Source organism: Tupaia chinensis, unplaced genomic scaffold, assembly GCF_000334495.1.
Source record: "Tupaia chinensis unplaced genomic scaffold, TupChi_1.0 Scaffold149248_1, whole genome shotgun sequence".
NCBI classification, from domain to species: domain Eukaryota; kingdom Metazoa; phylum Chordata; class Mammalia; order Scandentia; family Tupaiidae; genus Tupaia; species Tupaia belangeri.
In genome coordinates, this window is record NW_006209094.1 from 397,429 (window position 1) to 408,015 (window position 10,587).

A 10,587-nucleotide genomic window follows, 5' to 3' on the forward strand; every position below is an offset into this window, starting at 1 on the left:
CACCAGGTCCGAGACTCAAACTGCATTGGCCATGTGGGAGTCCAGTGCCCTTACCACCATGCCACCTGCCAGCTCCTTTTAAAATTTATTTTATACATTTAATCACTTTTTATCACTTAACTTGTAAGTTGAATTTATCCAACATGAATACACTTCATTCCAATCCAGTTGAGGATACAAAAACACATTATCATCAACAGATAATCCATTTTTGTGTCTTGCCTCTATATTTTCTTCCTTAATTTCTTTCCTTACTTTTTTTATGCATATCTGGTCCACTTATTTTACATTAAAAGCATTTCTGTACAAAATTAACCTTTTAAAAATCATGTAGATGATGAAAATAATTTCAGTAAAAACTATGTATTATAGTCACATAGTTCAGTGAAATGGAATAAAGAACCCATAAACAGTTCCCACAGAGATATATGCCCAGTTAAATCTTGACAAAGATGCAATAGCAACTGAATGAGAAAGGGTAGCCTTTTCAACAAATGGTGCTGCAGCAATGGGACAACTGGACACCCATGTGCAAAAAGGGAAATGCTGATCCAAACCTTATACCTTCTAAAACAGATCATGGACTTTAATGTAAAGTGCAAAACTATAAAATTTTATAATAAAGAAATAGGAGAAAAGCATCAGAAAAGCATCATAATCTATGACTAGATGAAGAGTTCCTATACCTGACATCAAAAGCAGGATCCATAAAAGGAAAATCTGACAAATTAGACTTCATCAAAATGAACTGTTGCTCCATGGAAGCCATGTGAAGATGGTGAAAATACAAGCTACAGATTGGAAGATAACATTTAGTAACCACCACATATCTAACAAAAACTAGAACCTTGGTTTTAATTGTTATGTCACTGGACTTCCACATAGTCAACCGCAGTTGGAGTCCCAGATCCAGCTGCTCAAAATTCATGCCGTGTGTGTGTGTGTGTGTGTGTGTGTGTATGCCCCAAATCCTGAGAGGTAAGTGGAGGAAGAAGGGATTGCAGCCATCTCCACACCCTGGGAGTGATTTCTCGCTTTATGTCTTTCTGTCTCTCCTGCAAGTGCACGTTCCCTATAGCAAAATTATCTCTCTCTCTCTCTCAAAAAAAAAGGACTAGTATCTTGAATATAGAAAGAATGCTCAATACTCAACAGTAAAACTAAACAACTAGAAAATGTGCAAAAGATGTGGACAGATACTTCACCCTAGAGAATATATAAGGAAGGCAAATAAGGTTATGAAAATATGTTGAACATCATTATGAATCAGGGAGAAGAGCAAACTATAACCACAATATGTCACTGCACACCTGAATTAGAAAAACTGAAATAAAAATAGTGAGAAGACTAAATGGTGGTGAAGCTCTGGAGAAACTGGATCCCTTATACATTGTTAGTGGAAATGTAAACTGGTATGGCCACTTTGGAAAACAAATTAATGCTTTCTTTAAAACATTAAAGAAGCAGCTACTATTCAACCCAGAGATTATACTCCTAGGCATTCACCTAAAGAAATGGAAATGTATGTTCACTCAAAAATCTATACGTGAATGCTCATTACATTTTTATTTATAATAGACAAAAGCTGTAAACAGCCAAAATACAAAATATTCTTTAATAGGTGAATAGTTAATCTATAGTACATCTATACTGTGGAACACTTCTCAGCAATAGAAAGGAACAAATAATTGATACTTACAAGGTAATCTTATAAAGGTCAACTACTAGGTGATTCCACTTACATAACAGAACAGGTTAGTGGTTCAGGGACTAGGGGTGGTGGAGAGGAGGAGGAGCTGGGTGTGACTATAAAGGGGGAACAATAGGGAGGTCTCTGTGATAATGGTTAGTTCGGTATCTTGACTGTGGTGACAGAAATTTGTGCATGTGACAAAATAGTTTATCATGGGGCCAGTAGGTGGTGTCATGGTTTAAGGAGCTGGATTCCCACATGGCTAACAGTGGCTTGAGTTGCGGACCTGCTGACTTGAAACTCATGCAGGGTGTGTATGTGTGAGTGCCCTGAATCCCAAGAGGAGAGTAGAGGAGGAGGAACTGTAGTGTGGCCATTCCCCCTTGGGAGTGATTTCTCACTTTTTGTTTCTCTCTGTCTCTTCAGTGAGTGTTATGTGCTCTACAGCAAAATTTTCTCTCTTGAAAAAAAATTAGCATATCATTACACTCAAATCATGTCAATGTCAATGGCATGGTTTTGATCACTGTATTATTATTCAGCTCCTTGTAGGTAAAGTTGAACTTATAGCACAAAATAACTATCAAAATGCCTGGCAAACAGCACTTGTCTGCAACTAAAGAACTATTACTAAGAGAGGGCTTGATGCCAGAGAATGACTATAGGCAATAGATCTTTGAGAAACACATAGTACACAGGATCAGTGTTTAGACAGTGAGACTCCTGTTCATATTTTGGGAAAGTTAAGAGGTCATGACACATGGTGATCAAACAGTTCCTCAAAGTATTACCAATGGTGACCTGGGACAACATAGATGAAACTCTGCCATGGGTTCATTAAGAGTGAATGGAGGGGACCAGAAAGTGGTGTCATGGTTAAGGTGCTGTACACTTCCATGTGGCCAACCGTGGTTCGAGTCCCGCATCTGGTGGTTTGCTTTCTCACTCCCTCCCACCCCTGTGTGTGTGTGTGTGTGTGTGTGTGTGTGTGTGTGTGTGTCTGGTTAAATTAAAAAATAAATGAATGAATGAATAAAATTAAATAAATTCTTACAAAAAGGGAATGGAATTAAATATCTCTCTTAGTGGATTCAAGGAAAGTCAGCACTGAGTTGGAAGGCAGAACTCCCTTTTTTCCAAGTTAACCATCTTTGCTGTTTGTTTTCACCACAGGCATGTATTACTAATTGAATGTACAGAATGAGGAGTTCAAGGACCACTGATTAAATGATTGCTGTGAAGAAATGATGAGCTAAAATCTCAAATTTCTGGTCTAACAGTATGGAACAAAACTTTCCTCGACCCCGACTTACAAATCTCTTAGTACTGTCACTGAGAAAGTTGAAAACCAATCTCAAAAATTAATTGAGGGAACCAGCAGTTAGCGTAATGGCTATGTCACTGGACTCCCACGGAGTTGACCGCGGTTCGCGTCCCGGCCCCGGTGGCTTAAAACTCACACCGGGCGCATGTGCGTGCGTGCCCAAGCTCCCAAGAGGAGAATGGAGGAGAAGGGATTGCGGTGTGACCATCCCTCCTGGGGGGTGATTTCTCGCTTTCTGTCTCTATGTCTCTCTCTGTCTGTCTGGCAAGCAGCGAAAACCTCTCAAAAAAAAATAAAAGCAAAAAAAAAAAATTAATTGAGTAGGTTTGCCAGCAAGTACCATTTACATGTCATGGTAATTGTATTAGGTTGTTAGAAAAGTCATTTTTTTTTAATGCAAAAATGCATCATGACTTTTCTGACAACCCAACAGTAATACACAGGTGCCCATAAGTCTGAAAACATAGGTTATATTATCTTATCATATGCTGTAATGTACTATTTCTGACAATTCATCTGTATGTCCAGGCTTAGTGGATCCTTGTATATGTCTGAAAGAATGACAGAAAGTCTTAGTCCACAGACCACAAGATGACCTTTGAAAGAAGAGGAAAATCTACACGCAGTATCATAAAGTGTTCATAGTGTACCTATGAGTGTACCTAAGAGGAAGATAAACTGCCACTCTTATCAGATATTCTTCTTATTCAGCTTTATTACAATTCTTGCTTTTAACATGTCAGCCTTTAAATCAAGGACTCAGCAAAGCTTACTGGAGTCAGTACAGATTCCAGCCAGAAAAGTTCAAGTTGTCATCCCAAAGGTTGGTCTGCAAATGTGCTTATCCATCAAGACATTACCCTTTACGATGACTAAGAATCACTACCACACTCACTCAGAAGTTGCAAATGATGACTAAGGAAAATAAAAGCCTCCAAGTTGGTAACCAAACAACTGACTCACAATCCCAAGGCTTCTGGTAGTAAAGCATGGCTTTACCATGGACCTGTCCTAGAGTCATCCTGTCTTCCTGAGACTCCCAGAAACAGAGGGCCAGCTTCTTTGCAGCCTCAACCCACAGAACTCGTCATATGCTTATACATAATGTCAGTGCCACCACTGCCACCATGCATGTCATTTCAAAGCCTCAATACCATCCCCTTTGAATAGTCACCTTTATCTCCAGTGGACATGGCAGCATGGCAGGCCCCAGGGCTATAGTGGGCCTGTTCCCCATCAATGACGAGGCCAAGAAGTTGCTCTGGGTAGAGATGGCTGCTCAGACTCAGGGGAGAATCAAGGTAAACACCCATTTGGGCCTCCAGGATGACCTTTGCTCTGTAACCCATGACTCTGATACACCCCACCCCCACCCCCAAAACATCTGCAGCATGGTTCAAAGAGCAGAGGCTGTTGCTCACAGGAAGTGCAATGTAAAAAGACATGAAAAACAAACTTGGCAGGGGTGGGTGGTAGCTGGGGGAAGGGTGTAGAGGAGGTGGTTGGGGCAACTTGAATTGGCTTCCTATCTAAATAAGAAAATTAAGAGCAGATGACAGTGATAGAAAACATTTGCCCACTCTATACTTGCACAGGAGACTTAGAAGGCCCGGTCCAAGGAGGCCCAGGTTCCAGTAAATGCCTATTCTTCACCTATTCTACTACCTTGGGGAAAAACTAGAAAGCTAAGCATGTTCTACACTTCTGAGACTAGCACCGCTGAACCATAGTGACATGAACTGGGAGAGAGAAAGATCTAGAAGCCCAGATTTTTTAGCAGGTCCTGTCTTAAGATCAGACATACTAGGTGCTCCGATTCTTGGGCACCAAATACATCCAAAAACATATACATCAATCCAAAAGCCACGTCTCTAAAGATCCTTTTCTCCAGTCTTCTTCTTCTTCCACTGAAGAAACACAGGCCTGCAGACCCAGGGAAATCCTCATCCCCACTCTGTGGCCAATGTTCTCCTACAGGACTCAGCAGTCACCACCTCGAGGAGAAAATACAATGTAGGAGAAGTACTGTCTCTTCCTCCTCTGGACAAGAAAGAATGGAACTCTGTTCCCTAGCTTCTGCTCCCTCCCTCTGCTGATCTGCCCTTAAGCACTTACAGTGTGGAGCGGTGGTCTTCCTGCCACCTTTCTGGCTGCACATGTGGGAGCTGGACTACCTGAGGAGAGGGCTGGGGTCCACTAAGGGGACTGGTGTAGGGTGGTCTCCCAGTGGGCAGTCAGGCCAATCAACAAGGATGCTTGGGTGAGGCAGAATATTCAAAGGTGAAGCAAAAGAAAGTGTAAAAGGCCTCACAGGGAAAGTGATTTTCGGGTACATTTATTCATATAAAAGAATAGCATGAGGGGCAGCCAGGTGGCATGGTGGTTAAGGTGCTGGATTCCCACATGGCTGAACACAGTTAGAGTTCCAGACCTGGTGACTTGCTTTCTCACTTTCCTTCTGTCTTTATCTCTCTTTAGTCAGAAGTGGGTTATTATCAGTTGATGATAAAGTGTTTAGTATACTCAGCTGGACTGGTGTGAAGTGTATTCATATTGGGTAAGTTCAACTTATAAGCAAAGTGATGTATAGTGATTAAATGTATATAATAAAAAGTAATTTTTAAAAAAATGAGTTTTACCCCCTTTAGCTCTTGTATTCTCATGTACTCTCTTGCCCTTTAGCTTTTTGCCCTGGGATGACACAGCAAGAAGGCCCGCATCAGATGCCAATATCATGCTCTTGGACTTCCCAACCTCCAGAACTGTGAATCAAATAAGTTTTAATTGGTTATGAAAATGATAATAATAAATAAAATGGAATAAAATAATTCTTTTAAAAAAGAAAAACATGGAGACCAGCAGTTAGCATAATGGCTATGTTGCTGGACTTCCATGTAGTCGACCGTGGTTCGAGTTCCGGACCCGGCAGCTTAAACTTACGCTGGGCGCGTGTGTGTGCATGCCAAGATCCTGAGAGGAGAAAGGAGGAGAAGGGATTGCGGCGTGGCCATCCCTCCTGGGGGGTGATTTCTCGCTTTCTGTCTCTCTGTCTCTCTTCGTCTGTCTGGCAAGCACATGTGCCCTATAGCAAAAAAACTCTCCAAAAAAAAAAAAGAAAAAGAAAAAAAAGAAAGAAAGAAAAAGAAAAAGAAAAATATGAACAGTCAGAAAAGAAAACTCCATGTTATACAAGTTCTATTCTCTTCCTCAATTCAAAGACTTTATTTCCTCTTATCCACCTCCCTCCTCCCCAGCCTTTCAAAACTCCACACCCAGTGTCCTTTTTTTAGCATTATCACAAGGTTAGAGCAATTCACTGCTTAGGGGCAAAATCTCTGCAAGCAAAGAAATGTCAACTGATTTCATCTCTCTCCCAGCAATGTCTCAGGACATTTTTGATTGCAACAACTCAAATACAGAGTTATTACTTTTCATGACAAAGAATCATCATAACCAAAATGTCAGTAGCACTGAATTTGCAAAACCCCAATTTAAGAGCCTAGAACATGACCTGAAAAATTTGTTCCTGATATTTTAGTTCAGTGTCTTTATCTAGAGAGAACAAATGAGTGAGAAAATACTAGAACATACACGATAAAACTTTAGTCAATTTAGCCCCAAGTGGCCACGATGAAGAGATTCTTTTTTTTCTAAGAATTATTTAATTTATTATTGTTATTATTTTTAATTTGACCAGAGAAAGACAGAGAGAGAGAAAGGGAAAGTGAGAATATGAACTGTCAGGTCCGGGACTCGAACCATGGCTACTCATGTGAGAATCCAGCATCCCAACTACCATGCTACCTGCCAGCCCCAAGATTCTTCAGTCCTTCTAGTTTTGAAAAAAATATTGTTAAGTTCCTGGAAGTGAAGGAAAGGGAAAGTAGCAGACTGGCTGAGACCACATCATGTACTAGGAAAACGGGGGAGAAGACTAAATATCTCAAACCTTTCATTTGATTTTCAAGTATCTACTCTATGAAAAGCCTTGAATGGAAACATTCCCACCTCAAATGAAACAACCAGACCCCAGTCAGGAGCAAAGTCCTTTCTCAGGTCAAAGGAGACTCACTGACAATGCACAGCACAGACCTTGGTAAGATTCAACTTCCTGCCCTGAAAGAACCTGCCACATGCAGCAAGAACCTGGGTGTCTTTGTGCAGGCAGTTCCCATTGCAGGCTCCACAGCGCTGTATGTCATGCCCTGGATCATGGCCCTCCTGCCTGCCTCTGTGCAGCTGGTTCTGGATCTGTGTCCTCCCTTTTCTCTGAGTTCCGGCACTAGACCTGTCATGGGCAATGAGAATGAATGACTGCCTGAGAATCAGCAGCCAGGTGTTTCCAGTGGAAACTCACCTGCAACCTGACTTATTTTTGAGGTCATGTTCCGGATGTGGGCTAGGCCCAAGTGAGTGGTCAGAGATTCTCAACCTATTGCTTCAGGTCATGGGAAAAGTGTTGCCTCCAATAGGCCTACAGAGAAAAGTGGTACTAGGAATTTTACGTGCAAGGATGGATACTACTGTAAAGAAAAAGGCTAGAGAGAGCTTAGAAAATTAGTTTCTCTAAGGAAGAAGACTTAAATACGAGAGGCAGGCTACATTTAAACTTACTGCAAAATTATCTGTTGACAGGCTGGCCCTGTAGCACAGTGGTTAAGTGCTGTGCACTCAAAGCCAGATATCACGTGGCTGCCTAAGGTTTGAGTCCCAATTGGCAGCTTGAGAAACATGTCAGGACCATGTGTGTGTGCGCACGCACGTGCCTAGAATCCTGCATGTGGGTGGGAGGAATGAGGATAAAGGATTGCAGTGTTGCTACACCCCATAGGGAGGTCTCTCTGTCTCTACAACCCTCTGAGCATGCCAGTTTCACAGAGAAGAGAAACAAGGCACAGACAACTCCAGTAGCCTGGCTAAAGTCACAAAGCAAGTGAGAAGCAGAGCCTAGTGCTTCAGTAAAGACTGGTAAGAGCCCCAAAAGGAAGATGAACCTTGAGAAATAAGAATTTGCAGATTCATGAGGTCAAGCCATCCCTCATCGTGTGAAGATCCTGCCTGTGATGTTGATCTTGGCAGATCTGCATGTCATTTCATTTAGGAATTGAGCAAGTTTCCTCATTCTATCTTCAAATCTTTGAATAACATCAAAATGGATAGCCTAACTGGCAGACTGTATCTAATAATGTCAGATAAACTCATGGCCCCCCAAAACTATTGACTGAGTGTTCCCATAACATAACTCTGTTGGTGATCAGATCTGTTTTCACAAAGGTATACAGCCTTACAAGCCTGCCCATAAGGGAGCAGACAGATTTGTTCATTATCTGGTTGTGCTGAATTCAGGAAGCCAGACACAAAATACTACATGCTCTATGATTCTCTTTATATAATATTCCAGAAAAGGCAAATGCATAGTGGTAGATCAGCCAGGCTCCAGGTAGGGGAAAGAGATTGCAAAGGACCACAAGGGAACTTTCTGGAAAGCTTACAAATGTCTGTTCTATGATTGTGGTAGTGGTTAGATGGTTTTATATATTTGTCACATTTCATCAAACTGCACAAATAGAATTCATGAATTCTACTGAATCATAAAAATAGCTCAATTAAAACTGCCAAAGATAAGCTCATAGTTTTTTGTTTGGTTGTTTTGTTTTGTTTTTATTTTTATTTTTTATTTTTTATTTTTTTTTGGAGAGATTTTCACTGTAGGGCGCGTGCGCTCGCCAGACAGACAGAGAGAGACATAGAGACAGAAAGCGAGAAATCACCCCCCCAGGGGGGATGGTCACGCCGCAATCCCTTCTCCTCCATTCTCCTCTCGGGATCTTGGGCACGCACGCACACGCGCCCAGCGTGAGTTTTAAGCCACCGGGTCCGGGACGCGAACCGCGGTCGACTACGTGGGAATCCAGCGACATAGCCATTATGCTAACTGCTGGTTCCCTGTTTTGTTTTGTTTTTAAGTTCAGACTCAGCCAAATGATCACTGATTGTGGGGAAGAAAAAAATCACAATTCCAAGTTTATGGAGAACCAAGTAGTTTTAGAACCTGTTTCCCTCTTAATGCACAGTCTGCTGCAAAACTTTCAGTTTTGTCCAGTTGTCTATGTAACAATAGCATCTTGCACACCTGTTCATTTCTGCACGAATTTAAGTCCAAGCTGTTGCAATCATGATTTGAAACGACAGACAAGAGTGAAGACCTTGCTCTGGGTGGTATATATGAGGGGTCTTCACAAAGTTTATGGACAATGTACATTATGAAAAAATTATGTATGGATTTCAAAAATGTTTTGTACCAAAATACATTTGTACCTTATTCCTATTTTTCCACTTAAAAAAATCTTTTTTAGGTATTTGCCATAGGGCACATGCGCTTACTGGAGAGAGACAAAGTGAGAAATCAGCCCTGGGCTAATGTCTACACCACAATCCCTTCTCCATTCTTCTCTCAGAATTCTGGGCATGTACGTACATGTGCCTGGCATGAGTTTCAAGCCACCAGGTCAGGGACTGGAACCGTGGTCAACCATGTAGGAATCCAATAACTTATCCACCATGCCACCTGCTGGCCCCCTCTACAAACTTTCTGAAGTCCTCTTGTAAAGGAGAGGTAATGTAGAGAAGCAGAAAGCACACTAATCTTTGAGTCTGCAGACACAAATATCTAGCCCCAGCTCTGCCACCTGCCAGGGGGCCTGAAGAATTTACACCTCTGTTTGCTTTACCTCACAGATGTTCGGTTGTGAAATTGAAGAGCTCCTCTAAATCTCCAAGGTCAATCTCTTCATCATTAATTCAGCAAATATTTCTGGAGGTCCATGTATTAGACACTTACAATACAAAATCGAGTGTGAAATAGCCTTGTCCAGGAAGGCCTCCTATTTTAGGAGGAAGGTTTGGCACATGGAAGGGCTGCTGGTTGGTCTTTTGGCTGATGGCTTTGGAACAGTGTGCCTGTGGCTGAGCCCCTGCCTGAGATACCATGAGAAATGACCACCTTGCTGGGCTCAACCCGCACTCGGAACTGTGAGAAATCACAAGAAAATGCTAGCGGTGTTGTAAGCCAGTGACTTTGGGGGAGATTTGCAGGGCTTCTGCAGATAACCACAAGCTCCTCTCAGGACATCTTTGGGAACAGAGGTTAACAGCTATTTCCCGACCACCACTGGAGCCTGGAGGGCAGAATTACTTCCCAAATCCTTGGATCCCTGTTCCACCCAGAAATACACAAGAGACCACTCCATTCACACCATATAGCACAAGGGGACCTGTCCAAATGCAGAGGGACAGTGACTGTACGCTTTACCGACAGAAGTTGGTTTTTGCAACCGTGTCTGCTGACCCAAACACAAGCACTTAAACCGCAACCAGGCTGAGCGACTCCTGGATTTGTTCCTCAAAGTGTTTCTGTTATTCTGACTTCCGTCCCCAAGGAAGTTTTCCGTGACCTTAAAAAGCGCTCGGTCCTGGGCCGCGGCCTCCTGGGATTACTATCTAGAAGGGCTGCTCTGGCAACCACCCACCCACCACACCCAGAGCCCCGCACGAACCCGCCGCGCGCTCG

The 10,587-nt window shown here is 42.4% G+C and overlaps 1 protein-coding gene across 1 annotated transcript in view; it reads right to left on the minus strand.

Moving 5' to 3' along the window:
* Positions 1-10,587, minus strand: part of MPP1 (MAGUK p55 scaffold protein 1) — a 38,028-nt gene that overhangs the window by 27,007 nt on the left and 434 nt on the right. The window lies entirely within an intron of this gene.